This window comes from Apis mellifera, linkage group LG5, assembly GCF_003254395.2.
Source record: "Apis mellifera strain DH4 linkage group LG5, Amel_HAv3.1, whole genome shotgun sequence".
Lineage (NCBI taxonomy): Eukaryota > Metazoa > Arthropoda > Insecta > Hymenoptera > Apidae > Apis > Apis mellifera.
This window is the reverse complement of record NC_037642.1, coordinates 3,519,117-3,536,877: the sequence shown is the minus strand read 5'-3', so window position 1 is coordinate 3,536,877 and position 17,761 is coordinate 3,519,117. Positions and strand designations below refer to the sequence as shown.

General features: G+C 28.2%; 1 protein-coding gene across 5 annotated transcripts in view; it reads right to left on the bottom strand.

The window, feature by feature from the left end:
• Dsx (doublesex) overlaps positions 1–7,355 on the bottom strand; it is a 91,468-nt gene extending 84,113 nt beyond the window's left edge. For 4 of the 5 annotated variants that reach the window (NR_024131.1, NM_001111255.1, NM_001134935.1 and 1 more), the window contains 1 exon segment: positions 6,163–7,355. The gene's annotated coding sequence lies outside the window, so the exon portion shown is untranslated. 5 annotated transcript variants of the gene reach the window in all.
• Between the last annotated feature and the right edge of the window lie 10,406 nt (positions 7,356–17,761).

Below are 17,761 nucleotides of genomic sequence, written 5' to 3'. Positions count from 1 at the left end.
ATGCATGCTAGCTACGGTTTCTGCGATATATCGAATCGATAACTGCTTATATCACGTATATAAAAGTTAAATACTTGCATATATAAAAGTGCAAATTTTCCATATTCAATTGCGCGATTGATTTAGAAAATAGCGTATTAAGTTTTTCAGAATTTTCCAGCATTTTTTATTTTAATTTGGATCAATTAACGACATTACATTGATTATTTTACACTATAATCATAAATAGATAGTTATGATAAATATTTTATATTTTTTATATAAGGCTCCAATATTAATTATTTATTTATATTTATGTTTATCATTTGCATTGTGTGATGATGGATGTATTAAGAAATAAATAAATTGAAGAACGTTCCATTTTACTCCAATTTTACAAAGATTCAACTTGAAATTTCTGTTCAACGCTCGATGTCACTGTAGCTATTCGTGAATACGTTTCTTCATGCACTCATAAACGTACATTGGAAAATAACTTCTTACTTATAGCACGCAATGTATTACAATAATTGCAATAGAATAACAATGCAACAGGAAGTGGAAAAGAAGGATTGGTTGATAGGAAACGACACGATAGAAGTGTAAAGTAACAAGAAGTAATAAACTTTTTAATCTTAAGAAATAAGTAATAAATTTTCTAGAACTTTATAGAAAAATATCACACCTGTTTTGAACAAAAGTTTTCGCGTAGTTAGATATATCTATTCTATAAAAAGATTATTCGTATTGAATTGTATTGAATATGTTGCAAAATTTCATTATAAACTTCTTTTATGAGAGAAGAAAAGATTAAACTTTCATTATTATTTTATATAACAAGAATCATGAATCAGTAAAGATTTTTATGGATGGTTGAGTACAATATTCGAAAATTTAAAAAAAAAAAAAATAATATGATAAACAATAAACATCAATCATTGAGATTTGAACGAAAAATTAAATAAAACCCAAGGAACAATTACAATGAAATAATGAAATAATTGATGATAAGTTCATTCTCCTTTTTATTAGACAAGATCAATCGTTTTTTTATACGAAACTAAATAAAATATACGCGATATAGTTAATGATAACAAGATATATATGGGTAACCGAATAAACTTTAAAAATTGTCTTTTTTTAAATAAACTGATATGAAACGAATACATCCATGTAATATAAGAGTCTGCTGCATCACATTATGATGGCCCGATAAAAAAGGAATCTGAAAGTGTGAAGTGTCATTGAACTAAAATTTTATATCTTTTTTTTTTTCTTTCTTATGCTTCTTTCTCCTTATATTTCTTTTTTATTCTCATACAAATGATACATAATTCGTATATTAGCATCAAAGATGCCGCGATGATCCATCTCATCAAAAGAAAAAAAACGAGCAACTTATCTCACGTTTCAACAACGGCCATGAAAAGAAATAATATCTTTTTCAACGGCATCGAAGAAGTTGCTTGCCATTTTTTCTTTTTCTTTTTTTTTTCACAAATGTATATCTATACATGTAGTTAACCCCCAATGCAGATTATATATAGATGAACTTTTATGCAAAATAAATAAATAATAAAGTAATCTTTTCTTTACGAAAAACCGAGCGATCCTTATAAGAAAAAATTATTTAAAATTATCCAAAATTGATGAAATATATTTTTTTATTCTATATTAATTATCATCACTTTAATTCTTTAATTAATTTTTATAGATAGATATAGATACTACATTATGATATAATGCCTATAAAAAATTAAACTTTTGATCAATAATAGATTATTATAAAATATTATAGACAATCAAAATTTTGGAAGATTTTTACGCGGATTTTTGACTGCATAGGATAACGTTCCTATATTTGAGGGTTGAATATTATTATTTTTTCGAATATTATCATTCTAGACTATTCAGAATTGAATAGTTAATAAACATTCCATCATTAAGCCCGTGCTTGGTACGATTTTAGCTGTTTTATCCATTGCTTTATGAAAAATAATATAAGCAAATCAACAGATAAACATATTTATGCATTTATGTGTCTTTTTGCCAGATAGTACTGTACACATAGGTTTCAAAAAAAGAAAAGAAAGAAAGAAAAGAAGAAAGAAAACGCAAAAATATAGTGATTTCATATATATGTTACATATTCACGATTCTGCCCTATGAAAACCGGATATCGCATCTAATACCACTTAGCATATATAGCGCAACAGAATTTATTAATTTAAAGGATTAGAAAGTGTGTTTTAAGATTTGACGATCATTTGAAACTTGATTTATTGCTGCTACGTGTCCGGTTACAAGGTCTAGAATTTTCAGAAGGATGGCTATACGAGAGAAAATGATTGATAGAGTCGTAATCTTATACCTTAGCACTCTTTTCAATGCCGAACATAAAGTACTTGTAATATCCATTATTATTATTTTGTTATGTTCTCGATAAGTATGCAACATGTATCACATCCTGTTTAAAACCGGATACTATTCGATTTTATGCCATCCGGTTATGTATGTTTCTGTACAGAATTTTATTAAATAATATATCTATAACTGAATGGAATAATTTCGTAAATGGAATTATAACAAAAAAGTACATAAATACAATAATAACGGTAATAAACACTCTCTTATTTTAATTTTTCTTTATCTTTGTATAAAGTTTTAATTACGTAAAGTCCATATGAGGCCTATATTTGTTACGCATCCTCGTCTTATTATATCGCTATTGAGTATCAATATGGATGTTGCGTCGTTTATGCATCGTTGTCTATTACAATTAAGATTCAAAGACACGTAACAGAATCGATCCGTCGTTTGTCAGCTTTTCCTCCTCATATTAAGGGAATAATAAGGTGTAATAATAATACTTTCCAATTGCAAGCAAGTTTAGATGGAAAGTATTGTTATTACATCTTTACATCTGCTCACTTACATTCCTATCATGGAAAGATAACAAATTTCTTGACGCATTGTTAGGATTTTTCTAATGGATGCAAATATGCTGATATAGGATAAAATTATTAAATATTTTTTTAAAGATTTAATTATTTTAAAGATAATTCCAATTTTTCCTATATATATTATAAACCAAAATAAAATTAAAACTACTTTATTTTTTGTCTGTTACATTAGATACCTATATGTGTATATGTTTTTAATTTCAACTTTTCTAATCTGTATCTTTATTAAACATATTATTATATTATATATTTTCTTGATTATATTATATATATATATTTTTTAAATTATCATTTTCAATAGATTTTAAATAAGAAAAGAAAAAATTGTTATATGCGGAATACGATGAAAATATCGTTGAATTTTCATCGAACGATAAATTCTTAGCTACGACTGCAAGCACGTGTTGTTATCGCATGTCTCCCTTTTTCTCTTTCTTTTCTTTCGGATATGTCATACTCTATCAAACATCACTAACACAATCTCATCTAATTACAAGCAAAATGACGGTGCGCTCCTCTTATCGACTATATTCGCCTCTCTCTTATTTTTTCTGCAACATCAAACTGCAGTCAATTTCAACCGAGATTCAAGCCGAACATCCCCCCTTTTTCTCCTTTTATACCGATCAGCAACTCGATCCATCTTCCTTTCTTTTTTTTTCCCCTTTTTTTTTTCTCGACGGATATTCGCTATCGAAAAATCTTATCCTCACCAACAAAAAATAAACGTTGCTCCATGTTAGATACTCGTTATTATTGATTCGTGACAATCTGAATCATGATTTGAACATTTTCTTAACTACGCTTTAATGAATTATGCATTTAATAATGAATGAGACGATATGAACAAGAACACGAAAAAACTTTTAAACTCTTTAATAAGCAGCATATTTTATTCTAACCAATTCATACTTATGAGAATATTTTCAAGAGTAGATATAAAGTTATTTTCATATTTTTATAATTAATTAATAGTATTGCTACGTTGATATATTAAATAAATTTATAAAATCAGAGGATACAGAGAAGATATAAATTTTCTTTATTTGAGTGAGAGATAAGAAATGAAAATTGTTTCTTTTTTATATTTAATTCATATTGATAAAACATTTTATAATCAAATTGAACTTTGAAACTGTAAATATTGTACTAGCATCTAAAAAATGTTGATCTCGATAATTGTCTTTTTATATTTTATATTTACAGTATAAATTTCCATAAATTAAAATAAAATTTATCTAATGTTACGTTATTAAACAACATATTATGTATGATTCATTTGAATAAATTGTTTTCTATCATCTTGTACAATAAAAAAAAACCTTATGTAAACTGTAGAATTGAAAGAAAAAGCTAAATGAAACATCGAGCTTAATAAAAAAATCTTTCAATACAAGACATTTTTACAAAATATCGAATCTATCTATCATTAACTAAATCGATAATTAATGTCATTAATGTAAGAACACGTGTACTCCGAATACATGTTCGATAAAAATGATAAGTACGTGCAAAAAAATATCTACACTTAAATGCTATTAACGTGCGTTTTTTTTATGCATATATGTATAATCAATGATGATAATATGACATACATCTACGTATCTACAATTTATGATAATATAACTATTCATGGCTAAGAATGATCTTGTAAAAAAGTTCATAAATGAATTATTAATAACATATGTTTGATATTGCGTATTTAAAAATTATTTGATTCAAACTATGTAGAACAGAATTTTCCTTATCTTAAATATGAATATATTAATGACGAATGTAAAAATAAATCTTGATTTCAAATGTGATTACGTAAAAAATAGTATAGGAAATTTTAAACTATAGTTTTATATATTATATACAAATTAATTTATCAATAATTATGATATATTGTATATTATACCTCTATATTTATTATATATATATATATATATATATATATATCTTGTATGATATTATATAAATATATTTTATATTAATAAATATTGAGATATAAGTTATATCAAATATAATTATACCTATTAATTTATCTTCTTTAAAAAGCAAATAGTATTTAATTTATATTTAATTGGAATAAATTATTAAAATAAATTATTTAAAATTGAAGATTTATTATTTATTTAATATATTCTATTAGATTTAATAAATTTTAATAAATTTAATAAATTTTTAATAAGATTTTGGAGTAAAATGATTCCTATTTTCCTATTTAAAAAAATTTTTATATTTTATATTAAATTTTACATATTTTTTTATATAAATATCATTTTCAGGAATTTAAAATTATATTATATAAAACTAATATGATAAAATATATATTTTTTGTTTTTATTAGAATTGAATATAATATTATAATTTATTATCACATGCAATATTTATCGATTTTGCAATTAATCTATCAGATCATAAAATAATAATGTTAAATTTACTAAAATATTTTATTATACGTGTTTAAAAGAGCATTATTATGCTTTATTTTAAAGATATACTGCTTTTGTTTATAATTGATGCCTTGGATGAATTGAACGACGAATTTGTGACTATAAATAAATAATTTTGGCAAAATAGATTTAACATGTTTTTCATTAGACGACCTTTTCATATTTTTCAATAAATATAAACATTTCAACTATTTTAAACTCGAGACATTTTATTCTTTTATCGATATATTCTATTCTTTTATGAGAAATCTTACTAATGAAACATGATCTTGCTTTCAACGAAATTTATATTTACAATAATCATAATTATAAAATATTATTTTATAAAGTTTAAAAAATCGAACAAAAATTGTTTAATGTGTATATAAAAAATAAATAATATTAATCTTACGTAAAAATATGTAAAAACAAATAAATAATGTTGTATCTAGGAAATATATGTTACATAAATTATAAAATTTAACATCAATAACTAACTTGAAAGGTTAAGAAATGGATTTGACTAAAGCTATAATAATACATGCATATTAATTTTTTAAAACTTTAGTATAAAAAAAAGCAAATAATACGACATATTTTCTATAATAATCAATGCAAATATAAAACATTGAATCATTTATTATATAGAAACCAATAATTTAAATCTATATCTACCTAACCTATATCTTGCAACTTATATCTATATATAAACTAAGTTGATAATTAAAATTTATTTAAGATATAATTAATATCTTTATAAGAAAAAGAGTTTGAAAAAAATAAATAGAATGCTATAAACTTACCCAATATCCCAGATAAAATCCCAGATAAAATTGTCTTCTATGAAATTGTTCGTTGTATGTTCAAATTCTCAGCAATCAACAGCAATATATAGATAACCGGCATTTGAAGCACAAATTCACAATAGTCGTAAAAAAAACACTATATTTCACATTTATCTCAATTTACAATTTTCTGTGTCCACTATACTTCACAGTTTTATTGCAAGGTTACCGTGTTACTCGCTTTTTATAAACGAACGCATACGATTTCGTGCCATGCGTCCAGTACCAATTTAATATTGCATTCGCGCGCGAGAACAATCACGCGCGTGCGTAGACAAGCCGACATGTTTATATATTCCATCATGTATTTTTCGTTCATATAAATGTCACATGTATGCACATCACGATTAACATTTCAAAATAATGAGACGTTGCGCACTCGTTAAGTTGTTTATAAATATTTTTTCCTTGTTTCTGTCACCTTCTTTTATTTTTCACACGTCACGAACTATTTCGCTGGTCCATTGCTGTTCCCATAGTTTTTTAACCGGTCGTTCAAGCAACTCCTAAACACGATATCTAGTATCACTGTACTAGAAAACACTACGCATGTGGAATGTGAAAATTAAATCGTAGAATCGACGAGAATTAACGAGTAAACACGTCTAGATAGTTCCGCAAAAAGCATAACAACGCACATCGAGCTTCCGTCCGCGTGCCGCGCACTTTTGCACACGCGCACTTCAATTGTCTTCTCTCGTCGTCTTTCTCGTGTCCGCGTGTCATTCCATCCTCCTCCTACTTCTGCTTCTCCCCCTCATGTAACGGGAAACAACAGCTCCCCCCATTGGAATACGTTACGGTGCACGTTGACTTTCGTTTTATTTTTGTCGTAAACAATTTTCTGAATTGGTGAATCACACGAGATTATATCAAACCTTTATCGAGAATATTCTTCAGTCTGCTCCACGCGAATCTTCTTTCTTTTTCGACAATTTTTTCTAACATGTATTAGTGTATATGCGAAATGTCACGAAATACCGCACAACAGTGTGGAGAAATTTGATGAATCTCCAATGATTGGAACGTGATCGAAATGAGTATGGTAATATGCAGAGAAGAATCTAGAAACGTGGAAAAATGCAAGTGATACGAATATAACACTACCGATAAATTCGATGTGCACTTGCATGCGGTCCGTAACTTACTAAGAGTGCTGGTAGCAGCGACACGCCGACGAGGTGCATGGTGACTTGCGGGTACCGGCTAGGAGGGGGTACGTCCCTGGCACGGGGAGGAGACATGTTGGGCACTCGGCTGTCAGAAGAGTGAGGGGTCTTTCGTCGAAGAGTGGTGGTTAGATGGATGGAGGTGGCACACGGGTTTAGATGAACATCAAACTTTTACGACTGAAACTATCCGACTGACGCGTAGAGACTCTAAGTACCTACGGCATACATATACATACAGTGTTATCAGTGCAGTGAGAATCTTGTCCATACGAGAAGTACGTTGCGCTTTTAAGTATGTATCATTTATTGTCAGCAAACGATCTCAATGATTAATTAAATATCATTAACAGCAATTTCGGTATTCAGTTACAAATTTTATAGTTACTTGATTAAAATAAAATTTTGGAAAAATATTGTGATAAATATTGGATAAGAAATAATAGGTTTTTTTCAGATAATGTGGAATTGAAGAATGCATTTCCAATAATTGATCAATAAATCGAACGTGGTTACATAATCTAAAATAATCTATATAACATTTTATATTTCTTTAACTCTATGTTATCTATAGATAATATCTTCTATTTCAAGAAATATAAAATTATTTCGATATTAAAAATTTTTTATATAATATATATATATATATACACACATTTAAAATTTTATATAATTATATCATATCATAGTAAAAATAAATATATCTATAGCTAAAATCATGGACTAAATATATTATTTACATATATTTCTCAATATTTATTATTTTAATAACACACAGAAGTTAATTTTCTTGAATAATAGAAATTCATACATATAATTCATTAACACATACTCATTTATATTATATAAATATATAACAGAATTTATATTTGCATTTTATATTTATATTCGTATTTTGATTCGTGCACCTTCAATGCTGCTGAAGGATCCGGTCTTCAAGAGTTAAAATAAGAAAAAAAGATGAAACAAACGACCTGAGTGGCAAATACCATTCGAATACTCCACTCTCTTTTTCCAACCACTGTTATCGTCTGCTTAAACTCGCTTTACTTTTCTTCTTATTTCTCATTTAAAAACTCATCAAAAAGTCGTCAAAAAAAACGCTAAAAAATAATATATCCGATATATTATAGATGTAGGCCGATATCTAAAATTGATCTGAAAAGGAAGAAGAAGAAAACTTCACAAGAAATAAAAGAATTACTCAACAGGTTAATACATCTTAAAGAAAATATTAATTTTAGGATAAGATAATATTATTTTATAAACAATACAATGATAATCCGGAAATTATTTTATCACATCTTGTATTTATAAAATCAATTTTTTTTATTTCATTTAACTGTATTTAAAATAACGAATTATTTTTATATAACATGTGTTATAACATTATAGAGACCAGATGTTATTCAATTGCTAGACATTATAATTCAATACGACGTATATTTAATAATCAATTTAATAATAAGTCAATGTTAAACTATATTTGCGTAAACCACAATATGAAATTATTAATTACTTATAGTCGTATGAAAGCGTATGATTCGTTGGCATAGCCGCTATAAAAATGTTTTATGCTTGCATAGCGCATTCCTTGCAACATGTATGGTTGGACAGGTTTGCTAAAAAATGAAAGTCACAACGCTTGTTCGGATTGATATTTTAGCTGCGATATAAAAATGAAAAGAAACAAGTAAGAATTAACCTCTTTTATCTGCTGCTTATTATCTTCAACTACTATTCAAACGTGAAAAGCTGCATGAAATGACACGTTTTCAATTACTTGTCAATTCAATATAATTTGAAAAAATTATAATCTGCAATCTATGTATGCAGGTACTATGTACTGAATACTAGATATTCATATATTATGAATTTATATAATATATACTATATATTTAAAACAGAAATTTCATTTAAATTTGTAAGTAATTTATATTCTTCACTTTTTAACATAATTACTAACAAGTATATTATAATTTAATTTATTATATGGAATATTAATAGCATTAATCATTAATATTTATCATTATATTAAATTTGAATATATTTATTTAATTTATTGTGATTAAATTAATTTTAATTTTATTCTTATTGTATCTCAAGAAAAGAAAGGAAGAAAGAAAAATAATCATCATCAAATTTTGACCATTTTCTATCTCTATCCTTCTTTCTTTTCAGAACAAATCTTCCTCATAACTATTTAATTATAATTAAATTAATTATGATTAAAAAAAAGTGGTTTAATTAAATATTGTGGTAAAAGCTATTTGAATAATGAAAAAAAAAATTATATATACTTTCCAATTGCAAAAAAATTTTATGAGGGCTGTCTGTTCCCCTCTATGGAATTACTTTAAAAAAATTTATTTCACGCTAAAAGATCCGCATCGTCGTGCAAACTTATCGAAATAAGAAAATATAAAGATACTTGTGGCTATGAACGCATATATTATAAGAAGAAATGCACCACCTGGCTTATAAAAAATTCTTCTTATGTGCGTTTTTAATTACTTCTCGCCAGGTTTCGATTATCTGCTGCGTTTCGGTTTATTCAGCTTCTCCTCCTGATTAAACCGGTTAATCAAGGTCCTACTATATTTGGACATCAGCTACAATTTCATCAAGAGGCGTGTCTTCTTTATAATATGAATATCTATACAAAAAATGAGGAACAATTATTACTATTCATCATGAAAGGACTGAGATGTATTAGTGTTGTAAATTATGTATTTAATTAAATCATTATGAAATTATCATATCATTGTGATACGCTTCGCAAGAATTTCAAATTAGATCAAAGCATAAAAAAATTTAAAAATATTACAACTTTATTAACTATCTATCTTATAAGAAAATTATCAAAGAATTTTAAGAATAATAATAAATTCTAATTTTTTTCTAATTTTAACCATTTATTCTGAATTCTAATTTTCATAAAAATTTCACCACGAAAATATCATGATTGATAAGCTCGTATAATTTACATTATCAATTGTAAAATTAAAAATTGTTAAAAGAAAATATTAAATAAAATTGTTATATCTATTCAAGTCACGTATACGAAATAGGCAAAGATTTTTTTTTTCTCTTAAATACTTTACTTTGAGCAAAACATTTTGTTTACACCCAATGTGTAAGTATACGTACGCAAGGATTGACTGTATTTTCCAGGGAATGTATTCTTCCACGACATGTCGTCTCGTTTTATCTCCATGAACGACATTGAAGAGAAAAAGTCAACGAGAACTGAAGCGTCAAGTTATTCGTGTGGGTAGGGTTTATTTTCTGTAGAATTTACACAAATCAGGGTCAATGTCCTGAGGATTAGAGCAAATCGGTTATATGGCCGAGGTGCTCATTGCAGACTTTTAGATCGATCGCTGCCATGCATTGAAATTATTGTTGATCCCAGGAATCCTTGGAATACTAAGTAATCGAAAATAAGAACTTTTATCTAGATTATTATTTAAAGTTTGGTATTTTTTTAACTAGACACTTTTAATTTCTTAATTATTCATCTTATTTATTAATATTTTCAAGTAGTAATCATCTTGGATAATTCATTTCGATGTAAAATAATATTTAAAAATTTTTGAAAATCGTGATATCACGTTTCTATAGTTATTATATTGTTAAAAATTATATATAAATTATGCGTAAAAAAAATTTTATCAAGTTGATCATTTAAATTATGAATTATCTTATAACTTGTAAATTTTGTAGATTTATTTATAAAGGAAATATTATCACGTGGAATTAAAATATATAGAAAATTATAAATTCTTTGAGATTCTAAAATATATAATTACAGCATATAAATAGATATATTACTAATTTTATCATATAAGAAGAAATAATAATTACTATAATTATTGTAATTATATATAAGTATATAAAGGTGATTTAGGATCAATTGAAGTTATTTAACGATTAGCAGTGATTAATCCTAAATTATTTCGGTACTTGTCTGTTTAATATAATAATAATAAATAAATGAAAGAATCAAGAAATGTGAAGGAAACAGTGAAAATGAAAAAAACCCTCGAGCAATAATGATAAAATTTTATGATAAAACTTAATTTATTACCCGCTTACAATTTTCATTGTTCATTCGATTTTTTATCTATTATCAAAAGTTATGTCTTCGCCGGAAAGTGCAGCTTTACTAATTAAGGACCAATATTACTCAGATGTTTTTATTATTAAATAAAAATTCTTATTCATATTTCAAGAGATATAACTTAATTACGAGATGGTGTATATAAAAATTAAAAAAATTTATCCTCTCCAGACAACAATATGTTATTGTTATTATAGAATCAAGGATTTTCTTTACATTACAGAATCATATTTTCATACATTACGATCTTAATATCGAAAATACTATTATATAATCTTAAATATCGTAAATGAAATTTATACATCATAAGATGCTGTGTGAAAAATTAAAAGTCTTGTTTTTCTCGAACAACAAAATACTGTGATATTGATATCAGAAATGATTTTATCAATTTCTATATTACGCCTACTTATAATAGTATTGTAATTAATGACAGTTGGCGTTTTGTAGTCGTAAATAAAACTGCGCAATGATTTGATGACGTGGAATACTGTATTAGACCTAACAAGTTTATACACTGTAGTCTTAAACTGCACTTGGCAACTACGTTTGGCATTTGTCCATCCGCTTTTTACATTTAATTGTATCAATTATATCATTTATATCTTTGTATTATTTTTGGCACTAACTATCGCAGTTATAAAAAGGATAGCGGAACACGTCGCTGCCAAAACATTTGGATCATCTTCAATTATTCGACCATTCCTTTTAACGCCGACTTCTGAAAAACACGTATCTGAATAAATACTTTCTGCATAAAGTTACACCGCCATGGATACGCATCAAACATTATCCTAATATATTAATATTTTCGTGTCTTAACAATTGATTATCCTTGGAAATTGTTTCAAAAGATAGAGAATAACTCTACAAACCTTTGGAAAAATAACGTCGCAATTACAACTCTCTCTTTCTCCTTTCTCCCATATAAATCACAAATTGACAGAATCTTTCGAATTTTAAAACGAGCGCGTAACCAAAACGGTATCATTTCGTTTCTCCTTTCCTTCCTTCCTTCCTTTCTACCTTTTACCTTTTCCACTTTTACACACTTTTTATTTTACACGCGTAAATTCATATTATTACCCCACACGAAGCCGCACACGCGTGTATAAAAGACCACAAACATATCATTGATCTCCGCATCGACTACAGTCGTTCTTGTGAAAACGAATAAGAAGCGTGAATACGTTTTAGGAATAGGATTTGTAAACAAGTCGTTTGCGAAATCGAGACGTTGGATCGGGTGAATCGCGAGCGGGAGCATCGATTGCGATGGTTAACCATACGGTATGTATTACTTTTCTGTCGCGATCGAGTTGGTGGATCAAGTTGGTGATCACCACGGATGTTGACCGCGTTTTGTTCACGACTGTACCGGCAGAAATAGCGGCCCGCCGCGCCGATAGGATCGTATGTGATTTCGTTACAGCGTGAATTATACATACTCGTTACATTCACGAGAAACGCAATATACGTGGATTGTCACAAAGTATATACGACACCCGGATAAATTTATTTGGACGTAGACGTTCTGCCTTTTATTTCCTGCCATTCGAATCGTGTGAAACCTTCCCCTCTTGCGGATCGCTTATTAATTCGACACTAGCTGTCGTGGAAGAATCATTTGCAGCTTGGAATATGAAATATAAAGCAATAGTTTTACTATAAAACTATTTATAGAATAGAAAAATAACGATTTAGAGTTTACAGGATATACTTTTCTATTAATCCTTATTTTAAATAGATAAATATTTGTCTAACTCTCGAACTCTTAGATTCCTTTTTCTCAATCTCTTGTGTTAACTCAATTCATTTATAACGTAATCGTTTATACGAGTGATAAATATTTCTGGAAGAAATGATTTCGTAACGACGCACATCCTTTTGGATTATTAGATTATAGTTGTAGGGAATTCGTTACAGAACGAATCGTGCCATTGTGCTTCGATAAAAGAAACAATCTTAAGACGAAATTTATTATGTCGGAAAAGAGCTAACAATAAATGAAAACTGTTGTCCGAAAATATTTGTCCCGTACTGTACGTCATACAGCATCAAAGTACATGTCTCATAAACTATTTTAGAGTTCGCAAAATACGTTCCAAACAGCACGTATTCGTTTACCACAACATGACACGGCTCCCATACTTGTTATGAAATGTTATTTGAATGAGAATACACTAATTCTTCGTTGAAATTTGAACGATGTTTTGATTTTCCTCACGATGGCTTGGGATTTTCTTAATATCTTTATGCTTAAAAATGATTAATTATATACTGGAGTATATTTAACTCTTTAATTTCTTATTTAATTTTACGCCATTCCTATTATTTTTGTTGATTCTTCTTATTTTTAGAGTAATGAAAATGAAAATTTTGTATACTAAAGTAAAATGGAACGTTTAACTTTGAATTCTGATAAAAGGAACATAAGATTTATTTAGAAATTTTAAATAGGCTTTCTTTTCCATCTTCCTAATTTTCTATTTCTATTAGAGTTCCATCCTTCACATTGAAGTGTAACATTTTGCATGACAAAAAATAATTAAATGAAACGTCGAAATGTAATATAAGAATTGTGGGATCCAATATTTTAGTTATTAAAAAGAAAAATAATCATACGTGACACATGTTCTGATATAAAAAAAAGCATTTCTTATTAAACTCATATATATATTTGCATATTTATATATGTAGATTTCTTGTCACTTTATAATTTTAAAACATACTTTAATTATCATCACAATATGTTCCGTTACAACACGTTACAATCGTGAAATAAATCTAACAGAATTAAATAATGGAATGATCCCAGGATTAATATTTTTATTTATGACAAAATAATATTATAACCTGAACATATTGCACTTATTGATAATATTAATCTGTAGGCTTTATATAACGTGATTCAATTAATGATTCTATATTATACGATGATAAGGCGCTTCGTAGAACACAAATGAGAACACATCTTATCAGAAACGCAAAGCGGTAATGATAATTACTTTCTATCTATGTATATCGAAAGCTTAATGTTACATTCCTCGTATTAACTGTATTTGATAGTTCAAACACTGATAATCTGACAAGAAATCATAGTAGCGATATTACTGATATTCAAGATTTTCATTTCAATAAATGTTGAATCGTTACTATATTGTTATTTTCAAATGTATTCTGATAAAAAAAAAAAAAGTATCTCTCTTTATCGTTTACATCAATGTAAATTATAATCTTGTATTTTCATATATTTGTAATTTTTTTTTTTTATCTTAACATAATAATATACAATGAATATTAAATGAGATATTTTATGGGATCGTATAAATATAAATATCGCGATAAAGATTAAAAGTTAAATACTCAATAATTTTCTTTTTTCTCGTGAATTCTAAATCGATAAACGATTCGTTAAGATTTTTTATTCGTAAAAATGATAAAGAAGACTGATTGATGTTTAAAATTATTATTGTACAGAGACAAGTAAAATTATATTAAGAGAAACTCGTCAAATTTAATGTTTAACAACAACAATTTTAAATCGTAGATTTAAAAGAGCAAGAGAAACACTTCCCCTCCACTCTTTTCCCTACAGATGTAACATTTTTTATGTTTCGATATTTTAATATTAAATTTTTCAAATGATCAATCAATCAATCAATCAAACCTGCATTCCTTTCGACCAACTTAACTCGGCACACAGCTGTTAATTAAAACCATAAAAAGAAACGAAAAGTTCGAAATTTTGTCCATCATCAAAGCGTGTCCAAAATCAAAATTCTTAAAATTAGTTTCTAGCCTCTAATAATATTACGTTTAAAAGAGAACATCAACGCGATGATATAATTACTTAGGAAATAAGATTACATAATTCACTGGATGCAGAAATTTTATACATCAATTTACAAATGGTTTCGGCATACAAGGCGCCCCTGCTTACTTGTAAGAGACATACCACTCTGTATATGGCAACATCAATCGGTGTCGCGGCTTAATGTTTTCATTTATAACTTCACTTTGTATATCGCTACCGACTGTAGCGTTCCTTCGTCCGCATCGGTTGGTATTTTCGAAGATGATCATTTTGGAGGAATGCACGCGCACACAGGCGCAGCGGTTCTCGCGCCCGCCGACAAGTAACTTATACGCACACCTCAGTTGCTGCATTCTCGCGCCAACGTTCATCGGCTTGCATACAACAATCTTGTGATTATGCGCATGCAAATACTAACACACGAATGCAACATCGTAAATTGCTCTCTGCTCTGGAACAAAATGCCGTGCTGCGGTTTATGCGTTCATGTCGCTGTTATGTCGAGGTTTTTGCCCGAGCTGCCACCGTGTTGGGTTACAAATTCTGCCGGTATTTCTTCTTCGCCGTCACCGCGGCCTTCTTTTACTCTCTTTTCGCTGCCTGTTCGCGCGCCTACCCCCCTTGTCCACGTTGCGCACTGATATTCACGTTCTCTTGTTCGTCGATGCTCTCCGTTCCCGTCCACCCCATCAAGAAAACAGAAAACACGAGGATTGACCCTCCTTCCCTTGTAATATCGCGCGAAATTTGTGATACAATTACAACCGATCGTAAGGGAAGGAGAAAAAAGTAAAAAAAAAAAAAAAAAAAGGGGAAAAAGGAAGAAAGTACACGAGTCACGTCATCAGCTTCTATATGTATGTGTGTATTAAGCCCTGTGCACACGGTGCACACTTTTCGCCCCCAGCAAAATGTTTTCGATATTTGTCGATATTTGTTGTTTGGGAAAAAAATTGGTCGCTCGTTGTGCATCGGATTTAAGTCGCACGACATTGAAAAAAAAAAAAAAAAGGAGAAAAACCAAGTTATATATCGCGTATGTTGCAACGTCCATTGTAAGGTTCATTGGATTGCATATGAGCAATCATACAAGACGTCGAATTTGACGGCTTTAACTTATGTAACTGTTCGATCCGATATAACGTTGCAATATACGATGCAACACGTACTTAATTTTTTTCGACTGCACGTTTTTCTTCTTTTTTTTTTTTTGGAAACAGGTTTTCACTTGCGTACTTTGCGCTTGTAAATTTATTTCCAAAATTTATTTTCCGTTTTACTTGACACAGGATTAAATTATCGTATGAAGAAAATTTGAAGAAATTACAGATTTAAAATCATATGAAACTAGGTATAATTTATTTCTATTCTATTTGTTTTTGTTTTCAATTAAAAACAAAGGGGATATGAACTACTTAGAGAAATGAAAAAATTGTTAACAAGATGGTACAAAGATGAGGGAAAGATAAACGTGTAATTCCATCTTTGATAATTTTGTAATCTTTAGTGTTGGATATTAGGTGACATCCACTAATGTAATATAGATTATGTTTCGTGGTTTACAATCGTGCATTAATGGTTGTATTAATGGCTACTATCTGAATCATGTTTACGCCAATGCATTGACGTTCGTATCTCACTTGATCTTGACATATCCCGTTTGTTCACTTCATCTTGCAATACTATATGATTCGATTTGAGATATGACTACTTCTTTCAGTAACAAAAATTCATCTTATATTTATGATTGCGCGAGTGAAAGTAGACATATAAAATTATAACCAATCAAACTTGCATTCTTACCACTTGCCATTTTCTCATTTTTCTTGTCAACTTTTATTTTAATATAAAAAGGAAGAAAAAGAAATGAACAATGATAACGAGGGTTATCAATTTCGAGCATCGGAATAAAGATGAAAAATGTTCGGGAAGAAGAAATAGAACGATACTAATTGCAATAATTAACTGTAACTTTCGAATTGCATCAATTGTCAAATCAGAAATTCCATAATCTATCCCCATCTCCGTTTCCATCTTTATTAGTAACCGCTATCATTCGTAATCTTGAATTCTCGTTAATTGCTTGCTTAGAGTAAGAGATTTTGTTGCTCGCTATATAATCATAAATGAGCCATAAATTAAATCGTGAAACAATGAGTTAATCGAGATACTCAAACAAATATCGACAATTAATGAAGTGTCAACGTGAAATGATCGAGATTAAAACGAACGAAGGAGAAAGCGATCTGTTTAATTATTACGGTTGATTTATAATGCTATATTCTTTAATTCCAGTTATTATTATTTCTTTTTATCGATAAATTCTTCTTTTTTTTTTTTAAGATAATCGACTGCTCTATTTTATTTTCGTATGAATAATCACGTGACGTACGAATATATTTTTTTTTACAAGATATTAGGGGATGCATAAGAAACAGAGGAGCAAGA